Source organism: Solea solea, chromosome 20, assembly GCF_958295425.1.
Source record: "Solea solea chromosome 20, fSolSol10.1, whole genome shotgun sequence".
Lineage (NCBI taxonomy): Eukaryota > Metazoa > Chordata > Actinopteri > Pleuronectiformes > Soleidae > Solea > Solea solea.
The window spans coordinates 6,817,987-6,836,698 of NC_081153.1; the positions used below are offsets into that span (position 1 = coordinate 6,817,987).

At 41.1% G+C, this 18,712-nt stretch overlaps 1 protein-coding gene across 5 annotated transcripts in view; it reads left to right on the forward strand.

The window, feature by feature from the left end:
- The window catches only part of pou2f2a (POU class 2 homeobox 2a), a 93,602-nt gene that overhangs the window by 28,377 nt on the left and 46,513 nt on the right, over nt 1-18,712 (forward strand). The window lies entirely within an intron of this gene.

The following is an 18,712-nucleotide window of genomic DNA, read 5'->3' on the forward strand; positions in this document are numbered from 1 at the left end:
ATGCTTCATCCTTATGGTATTTTGACCAAGGCATGTCACTGACATGTTCATTAGGACACCAGGGAACTATTTTAATGGGGGAAATAGGGTATAATATGTCCCCTTTAAGTTTGAATAAACTGAAGAAAGGGGTTGACAAAAATACTTAAACAGCTATCATCTAAACTAAATGTTCATTAAAAGTAAGTTGTCTCTATATAACTTGTTGACTTTAGTTCAAATGAGCCTCATTTATGTAGTTTTGACAAGAGTTTTACTTCCCAGTCCTATTCAGTCCTACACCAATCTATATGCTGTTTTACTGCTTATATATCGGACCACATGCACTGCAGGAGTAAAGAAATTAAATAAACAGTAAAATTCTGTTAAAATGACCATGACAGGCCTGGGATTTACAAAAGGCTTTCAATGAACAAGTACAATGAATATAAATGCCTTTTCATTATGTATTCATTTTTAGTCAAACTATATAATATATAATCCGATTATACCAAAGGGTTTACATGAGTGGGTCACTGGAACAAGTCCTTGGCTGGAGAGAAAATTGAGAAATTCTGCATCAGACAGCGATGCTGTATGAATACACGCTTGTTTGTAGTGGGTGGATTCAGTAAAAGCCCGCCATGTTTACATCTCTAAGTGTTTTAATGAGTTAATGGAGAAATCCAGGCTCATTAGCATACTGTGTCATTACGTCAAAGACTACAAACCTACAGAATCGAAAGCGTTGTGTGTTTGACCAATTTTCTCTCATGATGAAAAAGACCCTAATGTGATCCTTTTTAATTCCTCACACTGTGCAGTTGTTAAGTGAATAATGAGCTGGAGGAAGTGATCGTTCAGGGACGCGGATGAACTCTGAGCAGGAGAAACAGAAAGGAGGAGGATGAAACAGCAGCCTCCTTTGTCCAGAAACATGTCTCCTCCCTGAATTCTTTGTTGTTAATACACTTGAGCCATCCGAGCGTCTGGACTGAAGAGCGGAGACTGATGTTCCTCCGCTCGTTTTTCAGCATCACATCTTTGCCACAAAGAAGAAAAGAGCCTCTCTCTGATGTGTGAGATCTGACCAGACAGTCTCCTCTCTGCTGTGTGGGATTTTCAGAGGACGGGGCGGACGTAGAGGGACCTGTAGCTGCCTCCGCGCTGTCCCTGCTCTCGCAGCAACAACAAAAGGAAATCTAAATGCTCTTTTATTTTATGTACAGTGCAGTAAAAATCCTCGAGGGCCGCTGTGGCCCACATAAAACTGAGAGCTGTCAAATTCACAGGGAGGAGGCACACGTCTGGATGGAGAGGGATGGTTTATTTATGTTGGCTATTCCACGAGGCCTCTCATCCAGGCTTTAGTTATTCAACAACGTGTTTATTTTATTTCGCTGGTCAAACCCGTTTGTTCTGCTATGGGCTTTTTCTGTTAGCGTCTCTGAAGACATGGTAGTAAAACATTAGTGAATGATGAAAAATCATGAGCATTCTGGTCACAGACTATGTTGATGCTGTTTACATCCACACTTAAACCTCCATAGATCTCTTTGTTTAAATTTTGGGGATGTTTTCACAACTAGTCACTGTAAATTCCTTCAAAAATATGGAATGTTTTAACTTCCTGTTGGTTAATTAACCAGGGTGATTGGAATGAAGCCAATGAATTTTGACCGGAGTGTTTAGAAAATGAAACAAATAAAAAAATTACATTTAATAATAATAATTAGAGTCACATGCTTCCTGTAAATCTGCCTCCTGAAAATATGACTTCGCTTGACCTATTTACACCACTGTATTTTAATGTTCGAGAACAAGTTTCACTTGAGAACCACTGGTTGAGCTCATTTGTTGCGTTTGATATAAGGTTGTATTAACTTGCTTTGAATGCAAACTCAGGGCATGGCTGCAATGGAGATCAATGTTTCCCTGAATAAATAATATATATATATGCAGGTGGTGGTAATAAAAATCCAAAATAAAAATAAACAAATGTATGAATTCAAAATGCCGCAGTAGCAGCAACATCATCCGTTCTGACCTGTTATATTATTTTCAGAATCAGAATCAGCTTTATTGGCCAAGTATGTAACACATACAAGGAATTTGACTCCGGTTTTTTCAAACACACGCTGTACATGAAACGTAGACATCAACATAACTTAACATACATTCGACAAGAATGAATAAATAAATAAGGTGTCCAGGGGTCCGGTTTATTTTTAAATATATATATAAACAATAAGGTGCAGATAGTGAATAAATAGATAAACAAATAAACAAAAAAATAAACAAAAATGTTCTAATGTTTATCAACAAGGCAGAGAAACCTTTACTGCAGAGTTCAAAGTGCAGACATAAACACTTTAGTGGGGACCAAATCAGCTGAACGTCACTGTTTGTATGGATTATTAACGTACGTTTTATGACCTGCACAAAATCCTGAACTGAAGACTGGAGACAAACTCTTTTCAGCTATTATTGTTTTTAACATGTATCATGTGTGAAGAGGAGACATTCTGCATTTGCTTTACACACACACGTTCATGCCTAAACTTAACCTAAACTAATCACAGTTCCCATGTAATCACTATCAAGTTCCACTGAAATGAGGTTCTGCCTCATTAGAACCAGATTTTGGTCCCAATGAGGGCGACTGGACCTGACAAGATCAACGTTTGTACCTGAAGAGGTAACACAAACCAGTAAACGCATGTATACAGGCGCACACACACACACTCTGGGTGCTCCATGCTGCTCGATAACTACCTCGTCTCACACCCAGGATTTTCACCTCTGCGTGCCCAGGAGGAGGTTGTGGTGATGGGACACACCAAACCGGGCCTAAGCAAAGGCCCCGGTGCCTGGATTTAATTGGCTGTGTGTGCATCAGTGTTGAAGGTTGAGTTAGTGGAGGTGCAGGCAGTGTTTCTTTGTGTGATTGTGCAGTGGTATATGCAGCAGGTGTGTGTTTCTGAATGAGCAGGTCAGAGAGAGTCTGTGAAAAGTGAGCAGGAATCTGAACTATGTCTGTCGGCAGTTGTTTGCTCTGTGTGGTTTCACTCGTGTGCAGGTGTTTGGGTTTATGAAGAGAGGAAGTTGTTGCATTTTTGCATTCCTTTATGTGTGTGTGTGTGTGTGTGAGGTGGGTATAGCCATAGCTGTGGCGAGCAGGCAAAGAGGTAGACGATTCAATAATTGCACGTTGAGGTCACTTATGGATCTCTGCCGGCATGTGTGGTTTATCTGGAAACCACAAGCAGCTCATAGCTGCCCATTGTGTGAGTGGTTTTAACCTTCCACCGCTATTGATTAGCTGGCATTGACTACTCTCTCGCCACTGTGTTTGTGTGTGGTGTTAAAGTGCGTGTGCGAGAATTTGTGGTTGCACTGGTTGTGTGGTGACATGAAAGATGGCCGTGGATGTGTAGGAATGTAAGAAATGTGTGTGTGTTGGGACACCTGCGTGTGTGTGCGTGTGTGTATGGATCAGATTTTAAAAGGGGCAGCGTTGTTGTCGAGTCCCAGTGCTAACGTGATTGCGAATGACAAAGCGTCTAGGCAGGTTTGTTAGCTCCATAATGGGGAATCAATAGACACAACACAGATGTCAATACAACATGCTTTATTGCGTTAAGCTGCGTCACCCCCTCTGTGGGCTCTGCACACACACACACACACACACAAACTCTCTGTGAGGATGTGTCTGCTCTGATTTTGTTCTGTGAAACACAGGAATATGAACTTCAAGTTAATCATAGTTTTTTGTCCCTTCTTCTTCACACTGGCTAATCGTTATGTTCTGTTATAACTAAATTTTCCATGTTTAAAAAAAACATAAAAACTAATGTTTGACATTATCTACCTCACTGTTGTGAGTCAGAAAAGCAATTTATCACATTGGCTACACATAAAGAAACTACGCCCTGCCCCCTACCGTCGGGCCTCACGTCGAAGCTCCACTCCCATGGCACAGGAAGTCGTCTGTAGCAGGACTTGCAGGACGAATTTTGGCTGCCATTTTGCAATTCTTTCGCTAACGTTTAGCCATCACCTCTGCTTTGTTATGTGTGTCTTTTTGGCAATTACAGATCCTAGCTTTAATTTGAGATCACGTTGTCACCGAAAGCTTCTCTTTTTTTTAACAACACTGACATCCAGATTAGTGAATTGTAATGATAAACAATAATGACTGACTGTATTAGTTTTTGTTAACAGGTTATTTATGAGACGAGCTGATCTCATACTCAGTGATTCTGGATCATACATTTTATGGTTTCAAAACAGCAGTTTGTTGTACAACTGGAGGATTACGTCCACTTATATATAAGTCTTTGTATAGAATACATAAAGTTGTATCAAACCATCCTGAGGAAAACCAGGATTCTGCACTCTGCATTCTGAACGTCTACTGCACTCTTCCGTCATACGTGTACAAACCTTCATCTGCAGCAGTTCACACACGCACACGCATGTTCATCGTCTGTCATTCCTGCAGACACAATAAAAGTCATTTCACAGCATGAACGCTCCCTGCTGTGCGGACATGAAGTAAAAATCTTCCCACACACTCGTGTTCGATCAAACATGGCCGCGTGAACTCTGCTTCCCCTCCAGCTGCCACCCTGACGTTCCATGAGGCTGTTCCACCGGCCCCAACTGCCATTGTTACCGTAGAAACATTCATAGGCCATTAGACACACACATATAGAAGGAAAGGAATCAAGGTAAACACTGTCCTCTGCACACACACACACACACACACACACACACCATTGGACAGGCATCTTCATCTTGTGCTCTTGATGGTCACAAAGACCATTAGGGGCTAAATTGGCTGTACTCAGGCTATATTTGACTGCCCTGTGTGTCTCGCTGTCTTTGGGCATGTAATCGGCAATCATATCTAAGTGTGTGTGTGCGTGAGTGCGTGCGTGCGTGCGTGTGTGTGTCCGTGGCCATTTGTGAGGACATTTCCAAGCGCGTCCGTGCATGTAAACACAAGACAAGTACCCCAGTACTTATCACAGTACTTATTCCTGTGTACATGTGTGTAAATTGGTGTTTCCCTGATGGCTCGTCTCATTACTTGTGAGCATGTGTCTGTCTGTGTGTGTGTATGGAGGACAGTGTCCATTTTACACCCCCGTAAAAACCATGAGTCCTGGACACAGCAGGAGTCCCCTTTTTTGGTTTAACACCAATGCACACCCTTAATCGAATACACTCAGCTGTGCGCTGACTCTTTGTCCAACAAGGTGTCCGTCAATAACGTCTTTCTCCTCAGCGCATATACACTATACAGTGTGTACCGCAAAGAAGCCATTTGACTTTTCTTTCGTCTCATAGCTCACATTCTTCCTCTTCTTCATTCCATCTCTCCAATTCACTGCCTTGGCTTGATGCTGTACCAAAGAGGGGGATTGGTGTGAGGAAAGGAAAGTAGAAAGGAGAAGGGAGCAAGAGCGTGAAAGTGAGAGAGAGTTTCCGGAGGCTGCTCAGTTGATTAGTGGCTGCTCTGAGGTCAAGGCTGCAGCTCACCTGCTAATTAAGCAGAATAATTAGGTGTCAGAGGAGTCAGTGTTGTGAGGTTGAACCTATGGATGGTTATTTTTATTCCGACATCACGTAATTAAAATGTCCTGGTGAAAAGTATGGCAATTTTCAATAACATTCTTTATATCACCTTAAATGTATTACAAATTTACATTTTTATGACACTTCTGAGAATACAAAGTCCAAATACAAACACAAATCTTTTTGTTTTTTGGTTTAATACCACAATTTACTGGTTTCTGCAACTTTCACATCAAAATTCAGTCAGGGACCCTCTTGTCATAATTAAACCATGTATTGCAACAAATGGAAATGCAGTTAAACAGGAAAAGACTTAACTTGATCTACAAAGATGGAGGCTGCATTGGTGGTGGCAGCAGTGTGAGGCAGCATTGTTGTAGCAAGAAACGAGTGAGTTTTATTTAAATGGATCACTTTGAGTGGCTGTGCACCCCACTACCCACGCTATGACTACAATGTCCTGCATGAACTATTGCAAGGTTTTGATATGGAACGATATGAAAATGTGTGTACCGATAACCCGTTTTTGTCCACCCTTACCGAAAAGCTGATGCAACATAATAACAGAGCTTTGAATTAGTTCTCTTTTTTTAGAAAAGGTGAAGTCGTATAAGATAAAAAAAAAAAAAAAAAAAAAGATTTGTACTGTATGTATGTGTGTGTCCATAGGCTTTCAGAGAAATCTGTGGCATGGTCTTTGAAGCAGTTTTCTTATTAGAAGAAAAAATACTTACTAATGAAAAATCCCGACTGTGGTACTGGGTAGCAAGAGTTCATCAGGAAATAAATGTTTGTACTGAAGCACAATTTCTTCTGTGCTAAATGTGAGCTATTTTCAGTTTTCCAGTTGACCAAAGCAGCAGAAATTGGTGATTCACAGGTAACACACAGGAATACACGTCTGTGTTTTCATACTCACACACACACAGACGACAGAGAGCATCACGTTGTTTGGCTTTGCGTCTAATTGAGTCTGTTGATTTGACAGCAAATGTCTTCGGTCATCAATGAAGGAAAAATCACTCTGATTGGCTGTCAGATGAGTGAATTACAGCACTACAGCTACAGTTTGGAAAGCACAACAAAATTCCATTCATCTGTTTTGTTTTTGTTCTTTTTCATGAACAAATTGGACAAATAAGTCCCTCACTTACATTCTGGTGGAATAACATTGGTGGTGTATGTCTCTTTTTTACACCTAGTGCTGATAATTGACGCTATTGCATCGTTCTCCAATATCCAATCCAGTAATTTCGCCCAGTATTGGATCAATATTTATCCTGAATATCGTGTCAGCTCATCCTCACACTGTGTTCTGTGCAACTTTTTTGATTGGAAAAACTGTCCAAAACAGACTCAACACGAACCAATGCAGCGCTGGGTTTCGCTACCATTCGTGTGCCCTAAATTGAATTTGATGTGTCCCTTCTCCGAGGATGTTTAAAAAGACCACAGTGTCTGATGCTACATTCTGTGTGTGCTCCTGACAGTTCAGAAGGTTATTCCATAGTTTTGTGCATGTCTGCGATCTCCAGCAGGTGTGTGAAATAGCCTGTTTGCTAATGTCCATCACTGCCTGCTGCTGCTGGTGTGTGTCATACACAAGTGCAGGTCTTTTGTGTGAACCCCGGAGCCAGTAATCTTGTTTCCCCCGCTCGCATGAATAGCGAGAGCCAGAGTTAAGGTTTCCCCATCCTCCTTTACAGGTCTTCGCCGTAATGAAGCCAGTGTGTGATCTCACAAAACATTTGTGTGGAGGTGTGAGTAAGCTCGTCTTCATTCAGACTCCTGCCATCTCAGAGCTGTAGGACTCCTTTAATACAGATTAAATTGACAAAGCAGCGGATAACCAGTACAGTGTGCCCGAGTACACTCTCCTCACTGAGTGTTTGCATGTTTATGTGCGCGGCTGTAATGTAATCGCGCCGGCTGCAGCGCCGCAGGGACGTTTTATGCTCACCAACATAGTTTGTATCGAATGAACCACACACAGAGAGCAAGCGCGTGTCCTTTGTCTGGCCTTTTTGCATGTCTGCAACGGTGTGTACAAGGCAATAGGAATCCCCACAGCCAACAATGCGTTGCTTCCCGTCGCTGATACATTTAGCTAATAAAGTGGGATGACAAAAGTGGGGTTCGTTAGATTGGATTCCACCTCTTTTGTCTTCTGTCTCCCTCCGTCCTTCCCCTTGGCTGGTGGTCAGCGCTGTTTTTTGGGCAAGAGGGGAGATTTAGACCCCCAATTTAATTTAGCGGACAGGAGTTATGGTAATGAACGTGTGTGGGGAAAGAGAAGGGGGCGTGTGAGGAGAGGAGAGTGGAGGATGGATAGGAAGGAGGGGGTCCCTATTTACCTCAGGAACACCACGTCCTTCCTCTCCTTTCTCTCCCTTGACCCCTCCTTGCCTTCAGTCCGTCTTATTGAGGGACCAGCAGTGGTGGCTGTTGAAGGGTTTTTAGCAAAAAACATAATATCATGCAGAATGGATGGGTGGGTAGAGTGTGTGGGGTGGGGGGGGTGTATATATGCACAGAGCCAGAAGTAAAGTGACAACAATAGAGGATGGAGGGATAAAGGAGGGATGGGGGGTGGACAGGCGCTGTGTCCAGCCCTTTAATAAATCTGAGTGCTCTGGTTAGTGCTTCAATCTGCTATACTCAAGTAGTGCCCCCCCCCCCCCCCCATACACACACACACACACACACATTACACAGAGACACACTTTCAAATACATACATGCACTTACTCTCTGTGACTCCTTTTCACCTCCATGTGCTGTCGCCAGATGAAGACAGTTTCCAGTAGGCCTTCTCGATACCGAAGAAAGAAACTGAAAATGTTTTTTCTAGATTATACTGGGAGATATTTCAGAAAATTTCACCATGTGACTTTGACTGGCTTTCTTTGGATAGACTGACTCATTCTAGGATGATAGGACTGATTTGGACTAAGAGTAGAGTGCCATCTGAAAAGAAAAGAACAATGATGATTTTTAAAAAAGGTGGAAATTTAGTGTAAACTGTCCTTTTCCTTATTTGAGTAAGAATCATTGTCTTGCACGGACATGTGGAAGTGCAGAGGGCGAAAAATGAAAAGGGCACCTTAAGGCATGTCCAAAGTGCGACCTAAAGGGCCAAAGACAGCCCGGCCCTGGAGACTGAATTTCATGTGGACCTTTACACATTATTGATTAATTAAGCAAGTTTAAGTTGTGTTTTGTATGTGGCAGTGTTTGTCAAGAAAGGCAAGAAAGCCTTGGTGTGTTATTGATTATTGATATCCCATTGTTAACAGTTCTTTTTTAAGGTCTAAGAAAAATTGTAACTCTATTGTAGGTCAATGGAATTTTGTTTCATTTTTTTTTACCTTAAGTTAGAAGCAGCTGGCCCCCGCATTAATGTTTTTACCATCATCCTGTAACTTTATTGTTTTTGTCCATTAGGTCATCGGGGGGGATCGTACCTGCGCACGCCACTGATAAGAATATTACCATTTAACAAAAATCTTAATGTCTCCCTAATTTTCAAGTTGTGGTCACCTGTAAGAGTTTAAAGCCACTCTCGAAAAGGAAAATGAGCTGTGAAAATAAAAACTTACAGTTATGTTACAGCAGACTTTTGTAGATTAGTCATGGAAATAAGGACTGTGAGTTGCCCAAGTTCTAATTTTCAGACTCTACAGTTGCCACAGGCACACACTTATCAAAGACAGAAGTGTTTTTGTTGTATATTTGATGTTTCAAATATGAATTCAGTTTCAGTGATTCTTGTTTTATTGGAATTGTTGACTTTGTTGTTAAAGAAAAAAGTGGCTATGAAGACGGGCAATTTCAGCGAAAACAAAAACAGCTATGTAAGGCAGCGAGCTGACCCCCTCTTGTACCTGCATGGGTGGTTTGAACTGCATCTAATTCAGGCAGGAATCCAGGTTTGATGCTTTTTGAGTGCCTTTTGAGTCGAAACCAAAAAAACGAAAAACATTGGGGGGGGGGGGGAAGCAGCTGCTTGTCACGTACCTTGCATTTTTGGGTCCATTTCGTTGTTTGAAGGTGTAATTTTCTTATTCGTAATAGATGAGAGACCCAGTGCAGATGACATGATGTCAGGTAAACACATCCCCAGCACCATCTTTCACCTGTCGGGAGCATTAACAGTAAACATCAGGTGTCTCACGGATGGAAAGAGCAAGAGCCTTTTTGTGGAACAACACTTTTGTGCTAATATGAAACAATCACACATATTTGCTCATTTTTACACCACATCTGCTCCGGATCCTCGGTGCCTCGATGAGAGCCTGCAGAACCATTTTAATCAAGGATAATTTACAGAGAGAGGTGTAATAGTCACAGGCACTAATGACACATGGACTGTTAAATTCTGGGCCAATACTGATACAGATGTTTAAAATAGCAATTTGGCTGATATGGAGACCATTGTTTTGTTTTGCTGTGTTTGCTTTCAATGGTTCACATAGACTTTTAACCATTCACATTATCACAAATTTGAAAAACAACCTACGCAAGCCTTTATGGGGCCCTAAGCAGAATTTGATTTTGGGGGCCTCCCCCCACCACCTCGTAGTAGCAGGTGCTTGACTGTTATTGATACAAACTCTATAAATTGCATTCGTTATGGTTGTGTCACTCTTGTTTTTGTTTAGTTTTTTTACATAAAAGAACAGTAAATTCAGAAAAGTGACCTAGTATTAATTTGTACTTTCATATTCAAGGTGAAAGTGTGGTGATACTGTGGTGTGGTGGTACTGAACTTGAATTAAACAAGTTCACCAGTTTAATGAAGTTTTTAGACGTTTCTTAGAACAGATTTGCAAATCTGCATGAAAGCTTCAACTCCACATTAAAACCTAATAACTTAATACTATATATGAAGATATCTAGATTTCTTTAGTATGTTAGAAAACATCTCTCTCCACACGCTAACCAACTGCTTAGTTCACTTATTCTACATACCAGTTTTAGAGCTTTTTAGACCTTTTTCTAGAGAAGAGATTCTAGAGCATGTGAGGGCAAAGGTCATTGTGTTTGACAAAAGGCCGATTATCAACGTACAGTCCATTACTCCATTAATAAGTGCTGTGATGCAAGTGGCCAAAAAACGCCGCATCCTAGTGAAACGTCCCTTGAATTGAGTCACAGCTTTTAATAGCAGGTGAAAATAGAATGAAAGTGCATTAACTGTTCTTTTCGGAAAGGTTACCTAGCAACAAATAGGTTACAGGATCACCATGAGCACACTTTGTACCGATGTGACGTGTTGCAGTTTAAAGAGAAAAAGTGTGAAAATTATAGTTTAAAAGTCACGTGAATGAAAAGCATATCTAAAATGGATGCCGTCAGCGAAAAAAAAAAAAGTTTATTCAGATATTGTTTCATTTTTGTTTGTTTTTAAAGGGAGTTGCTCCATATTCTCTCTGATTTAAAGCGCCTTAGTCACAGTGTAAAGTTGTGAGTCCTTCCCTCACGCAGATCAGACAGACTCAGCAGCACTTTTGATCACACAGTCATCTTCACACTCAGTGGCTCCAATCTCTCTCTCACATACAGTACACACACACATTTACTATATCAGATAAAGGAGGGGAGAAAAAAAACTCCTTTTTCTTTACCCTTTTTTTTTCTCTTCCCCTTATCACTGCACCCCTCCTCCTTTTCTTTTTTATCCTCTTTTATTATCCTCTGCTTTTTTTCCCTCAGCAGTGGAGAGCTCAGTCCAGAAATGAAATTAATCTGTTGTACCCCTCCTTTTATCCCTCGTTCCTCCTCCCTTCCTCTCCCCTCTTCCCTGCTTTCCCTCCTCCTCCTCCTCCTCCTCCTCCTCCCGCATCTCAATCTCATTCTCTCTTTGCTCTGTTGGGAGGATTGGACTCGTCACTTTAACCTCTTCATATTGGATATGAATCTGTTAGCCTGCCTGCCCCTCTCTTCTAACACTCCCCACCTCAATCCACATAGTTCATGCACACACGGGGCAGTGCATGTACACACGCACACACACACACACTGTCACACTTATTTACACACATGCATAAATCGGCGCACAAGCTGGAACAGACACTGTAACTCACACACACTTCATTCCACATGAGTATCTAAACAAATCTTTTGACAAATCCCAAAACACACACACACACACACACACACACACACACACACACACACTCTCACTCTTCCTCTCTCTCTCTCACACACACACACACACAGTCACACGCAGTCACACGCATATAAATGTGTTGACATCTCTGACAAACCGTCCTCCAGGCGAGTTTCTCCCTCTGCTTCAATCAAAGCCATTGATATGAATCTGGGCTGTTTTCTCCACACTGGCAGCAGCAGCAATACAGCAGCTGTACTTTTTAGCAGCTACACATCTTCCATCAGAGCCTGTTCCTGCAAAATAGCTGTTTACAGCCGCCCTCCACCCACCAAACGCACCCACCTCCCCATCCTCTTGTATTTTTTATTTTATTCCTGCCACTTCTACATAGAGATGGGCGATATTGCCGGATTTTAGCTTTGGCCTTGGCTGAACCACGCTGCCTTATTAGTGGGGATATGGAATGAATGAGAGAGACTTCATATGAAAAAGGGAAGGCAGCGAGGGAGAAAGGGAGGCAGAAATGGGGAGGGGATGAGGGAGAGAAATGTGGGGAGTGAGCGAGGTCCTCCTTAATGGTTTCCCCGAGGGGCTTTAGCGGCCCTGCGCGCTGGTGCAGCCACATACAGTCATAGCGGGGAAATGGGACAGGTGAAGATCCTCCTCCTCCTCCTCTATAAAGAGTGGTATGAATATGGTAAATCCGCTGTCCGCTTGGCGGCATGATTCTCTCCCAGAAAATGGCCCTGTGTCTGCGTCCCTCGGGGGTGAAAGCTAAGGAGATTCTGCATTTAGGCCCCTGCACTCACTCCCTCTCTGCTCTCTAGGGGGTTTAAAAAAAAGGGGGCCTCAGCCTGGACCAATCCTCCTGTCTATCTCCTCACTACCACCAGCACAGCAGCAGCATTAGCACACAACACAGCTGTGGTGGCTGGAGCTACATGGCTATTGCTATCTGGATGCACACACACACACACACATACTCATGCCAAGCCTCTATTAATGTCAGTGTCTCGCTGACTGAGTGAGGCACATTTAGCTAGTGTTCGCCCGAGGCAGTGAGGGATCACCGATGACCATAGTCATAGTATGTTCTGTTACACACACACACACACACACACATATGGTTGTTTTTGTGCCACCAGCTCTGCGGCGACAGTCTCGTCGGGGTCATGGAACATGGTCGGATGGCAGCTCATTCAGACAGCATGTCACTCATCCATTACTGGAGGAGACAAAGCATTTGGTTTTGCCTGCACTGACTTGGCCCCCAAAGTCGAGCTGGGAAATACCGACACAATATCAACAACTCCCAGCTTCAGTGTCACATATCACTGATGCAGGTCGATGTACTCCAACAGAATACAAAAGAAACATGAATACAGCATGAACGAGCAACTAGCTAACTAATAACTAGGGCTGCAAATGGTGAGCAGAAAATATTCACATTTAATAAGGTTTTAATATTGAAAGACCCTACTGATATTATAAAATATGTGATGCAACAAAGCATAACAGGAAATACGCTTTTAGGCTGTACATTATAAACTTGAATGGGTTATAGTCCGGTTATCCAATTAGTTGATTAATTGTTCAATTGTCAATGACTAGATGCCTTTCAACATAGTCATCGGAAAGATTGACCATTAATACATAAATATACCAATACTGTTCTGTACATGGTCACACATGGGGATTACCGGTACAATATCAGTATCGGCAGATTAAGATGTGCCGATAGGATTAATGACTACAACGCTTATATATTTTTTCCATTTATTTATTTCGCTCGATAAAGAAGATGTATATCTACATCTGCTGCCACATGAGTGTGAAAATAATTAAGTTAATTTCACTTAATTATTATATGTATATGTCGGTATCAGTTATCACCCCAAGCATTCCCAATATAACGGCATATCAGATATCGGCAAAAAGTCCAATATCAAGCATCCCTCGTCACAAATCAGCATTAAACTGTGCCTGATCATTGACTCTGTTCCACAATTTTACATCTAAACTACATGTGAGAAATAAAAAAATGAGAGATTTATGCTCAAACATCACTTAAATTCAGCCAAACTATAATGTGGCATTTAATAGCGGGAATAAGAAGCTGTATAATAATAATTAAAATAGTCGTTACATCATGATATCTCCATTAAATTGATAGATTTCCTCCTTCTGCTCAGCAGGTAATTAAATTTTCTTTTTTTCCCCCTGCAATATACGGCCCTGTGTGTAAATCTTAATAATCTCATCTTGTAAAATGAAACGTTTTTATTAGGGTCAGGCTGAAGAGTGATAGAAATTTGGTGCCTTGCCCAAAGACACGTGACCCACTGAAGGAATCGATCCAGACGAGGAGCAGTGACTCTGATCAGCTGACGGGTGCCGAGAAAACAGGCGGATACTTTGTGCCACTTTTATCATTTTGTAATCTAATCCACCACATACTGTGGCTTTCATTGATGGAATTCAATAATGAGCTTTGGCCTAAATCTTACTTATTATTGATTTTGGTAAAAAAAAGGGGGTTTTGTTAGAGCTGCAGATAACAATAATGAAGTTCTGATGAATCTGTCCACATCAGTTATTCAGTTTACACAAGAATATATATCCATTTAACAGAAAACGATGAGTATGTATATACTGTACATCGATATCTGTGTGAGACACTGGTTTTTACATAGTTTAAATGACTAAGATGGTAGCAACACATTTGTGCTGATTCATTTACCACCTAAGACATAATCAGCCATTTTAAAAACATAATCCTCCAACTGTGTAACAAATATTCTGCCTTTATAAAATAAAATGTTTTTACTGTTTTTTTTTTTTGTATTTCCAAAATCAGATCCACATATTGACCAGTATCTGACCAATACTGATACTGCTCAGTATCATATTGGCTCCTCCCTAACAGTCTAACCTAAAATGAAAATGGTGTGATTTATTTAGTAATTGATAAATAATGGAATCGTCGTCGCAGCCCTAGATTTTGTTCTTTTTGAAAAGTAGTGATGGTCACTGAGTGGCTCTTTGTTTATCACAGCAGTGTCAGCATCTGCATTTAGACATGATGAAATATTGATGCAAATTTGCTCAGTGTGTTCATTCATGTGCGCTGAGGAAGTGTGTGTGTGTGTGTGTGTGTGTGTGTGTGTGGGAGGTCAGATGAAGTGTGTTGAAGTGGATCTGAACAATTAATCGCTTTGAAATCGAAATCACAACGTGCAACAATGAAACTGGCAAATCGCAAAAGGCTGCCAATTTTTACAGTGAATAGAACTTTTTTGACAGAATCAGTATCAGGTAGACATGTAGTTGTAATAGTATGATTTCTATATTATTAGGGATGCATGATGTTGGTGCTTGGGCTAATAACCTACACAGATATATATACATTTTTCCATGTGCCTAACTACAGAGGTCATTTTGTCTCTTGAGCGGTGAAATGAACATAATATTTCGCCTGCTCATGTCGCAGCAGGTGCAGTTATACATTTTCTTCATTTTGCAAAATAAATAAATATGAAAAAGTAATAGTCATAGATGACACAGGTTCAGAAGTCAAGCAGCTTATTCAGTTTCCTGTTATAGTCCCGGGTCATTTTAAAATGTTTTTTAAATCCAATATTGTGGTTTTATCGTGCGATAATGTTGTATATCCCTATTTATTATTACAACTTTTTTATTTTTAAATGTTCTATACTAGTCAAAAAATTTGATTAAATGGTGTGTCTTGTTTTAAATCAATTCAAACGATGAATATTGAATTGATATTGGTGATATTTGACTGGTTTTCCAAATCAAAATAATCAGAATATGTCAGAAAGATAGCATTTAGATATTTCCCCTATATTGTTCAGCTCCGTGTTGAAGTCTATATGGATGACGGTTTGTCAGTGTCTGCATATCTTTGTCTATCAGCTGTGGCACATGTGATTCTGAGTGTTTGCATAGTGCATCTGCCCGTGTGTGTTCACTGACCCAGCCCCCCACGTCTCTCCGTGTGTTGGGGTCCGAGCATCCGGCGCCCCGTGTCACATCCTGACCCCCCCCCCCCCCCTCCTCACGTCCTTTGTCTGCTCGTCAGTTAGGCAGCGGTCTGCGCAGGGCCCGGAGATGTGTGGGGGGTTGACCTTTAACCTTCATCCTCTAACCCCACACCTCCCCTCACCGTTGCTGCGGCGATTCATATGCATGCGACCCCTCACCCGCCTATTCTTCTCTTTCATCTGTCCACGCCTGGCCAGGCTGTTGTGTCAAGTCTCAAGTTCAAGTCCCGGGACGGAGCGGGGTCGTCCGGGGCCGGAGCAGGCCACGACAGACGAGACCTGACAGCCTGCGGGGGGGGGGAGCAGTGTTTGGCTGCTCGTTTTTTATTGGGGGTCAGTGAGACACGGAGGGCTGGTGTTATGGGGATGGGCCGGGGTCATGCGCAGAGGTCAGCCTCGCTTTGACAAACATGTCTGTTGGTGCTGGTGATTTAATCTTCCATTAAACCTGGAAACGTTATTAGCCGCAGCACTGATTCAACGTATTTGACTTTTAGGTGGATTTGTTTTTGGTTCTGTGCTGCCCAATAACTCAACTACAGTATATATTACAACATTATTTTCTTCATTATTAATATAACAAGGGTTCAGTGTCCTTTTATTTAAACTCATCATTAAGATGCTCACATTTAACACCAATTCAAATTTAGACCAAATACTATCTAAAGTAGTGTTAAATTTAATATTTTTTGTAAATTGATCTCATTAAAATTAACATCCTTAAACTTTAAAGTAAGGAAAATACTGTAAGTTGTATTATCTGCACTTATTTGTTATATGGCGGTTGATCTATGGATTATTAAAACCAGTGTAGCATTTCACCTTTTCAAAAGAATCTCCAGTCATTATGTTTTTGTTATGAGGCTCCATTGTGGTCGTCACTGTGGGGGTTGGTGCTGCGGGTCTCGGGTCAGGGTCAAGGTGGGTGGGGCCTGGGTCATCCAGCCAGACGGACGCACAGACGGTGGACTTGACATTGAGTGGATGAGTGGATTAACAGGATTGGGAGGCTCCTTGTTGTGTTTTCAAAGGTATTGTCATTGAGAAAGTGGTTTTAGGGCGCGTGTTAGGATTGCATTAGTGAGTTGGGCCGAGGATTTAGATATTGTTGTAAGTAATCTGTTGATTTTATTTGAGGTTATTCATTTAGTTGATCACTGTTCCCCAAAACTCTGAATAAGGATGTCTTCAAATGTCTTGTTTTGTCCACTAAACAAGACATTTGTTGCAAAAAAACAGAAGTTATTCACATTTAAGAAGCTTGTTTCTCTTAAAAACAAAACCCACTCTCAAACACAAAATTTAGTAATAAATCAAACCAAATACTTAATCAATTCACTCTCACAACCTTAGTCCAATATAGAATAGAATAGAATGTTATTGTCCAGCTGGAGCAGGGATATCTTCTTTGGTCTGCCCATAAAATATATGATTAAGAACAATAAATATCCATCACAACATCAACAGTGTCGAGCTTACACCCTCGTATTCAATTTAAATGTAATGAAAACAGAAGATCTTTGCGTTCTGCATTGATTTTCTACTTAGAAAGTATGAATTTTCACAACTGTATAAAAGATAATGTGCTTTTTTTTTCCACAAAGCAAAGATTTTCAGTTTATTGTCATATAAATCCAAGAAAATATTCACGTTTGTGAGGCTTCTTATAGCCTATATTTGAGACATCTCTGCAAAAGTTGCTCCAAACATTTTCCAGAAATCCTCCTGCCTGTTCCCTCCTCTAATCTCCAGATAACTACATAGTGAGCTCATGTGAGAACACAGCAGGAGAACGTCTAAATAATCCACTATATAATATAATCCACGTCTAAATAATACATAATCCACTTCCTCCTGCATGTTCAAGCCAGACTCCACCACCTCCAGCATCTACAGAGAGTTTTCTGCTGGTGTGAACACGACTCATGGGGACAGTCTCCTGGACCCAATGTCCCGGCAGGTCTGCACAATAAAACACACACTAACCAGAATCACAAAAATGGGAAGACACTGCAATTATTCGATGAAGATAAAATGTGTGACAAACAGTGTAATGATGAAATTATGCCGTGCTGCAGGAATTCATCGGCCCAGAAATCTTTTCTCTTTTGATGAGAAAGTATTTGTCGACACAGTGAGCAGTCACGTCGATTTACGAATCATTTTACAATCGCAATGGGATTCTTTGACCATATCGTGCAGCTAAATTTCCCAGGACATGATCCAGATCATGTTGCTGATGATTCCTTGAAGTGGCCCATGTCACAGTAATCAGGCTAACATGGGGAGCGGTGATGGCGCGATAAGACTGTTTTACCATTGAGTGGTATTTTGTATTCTTCATTTACATAGATGAAGTGTCTTGCCATGTATTGATTAACACAGAACGGCTGTGTTGTGATATAAGTGTTATACTAAGCCCCACGATTCCCACACCTATGCTTTCTATATGGAGTGCCTTGTTTCTATCAGTTTCTTGGAAGTGAAAAACATGTCAGACTGCAGACTGAAGACGACCAGAGAGCCAGTGAATGACCCTCCTGAGTAGAAATGAGCTATTAGTCCAACACTGGTCAAAATACTTGACAAGATATCGGGGGGGCGGAATCCAATACTATCCAATAACCCTAAATATCACAGAAATACTTCACTTTAAAACTGTAAATAAAAGCAGCAACAACATTTTAAATAATACATGTTGTGGGCAGTTTATTTCTATTTTATAGGACCAGAATTTTTGTTCCACAGTTGGAGCATTGTGTTTTAAAAATGGCTGATTGTTGATGTATGAGCAGAAATGTGTTGTTAAGAGTGTAGTAGTAATGTAAAAGACTGATATTCATATCAGTACATATGGAAAAAGTGCCATCAGTTCAATTTATTGTTTGGTAGCAGCAGGCCGTACAAAAAGCATAGTAAACAAGAACATAAACACACAGCACAACCAAACTTGACTTAGTTAATCTCAGTGATCC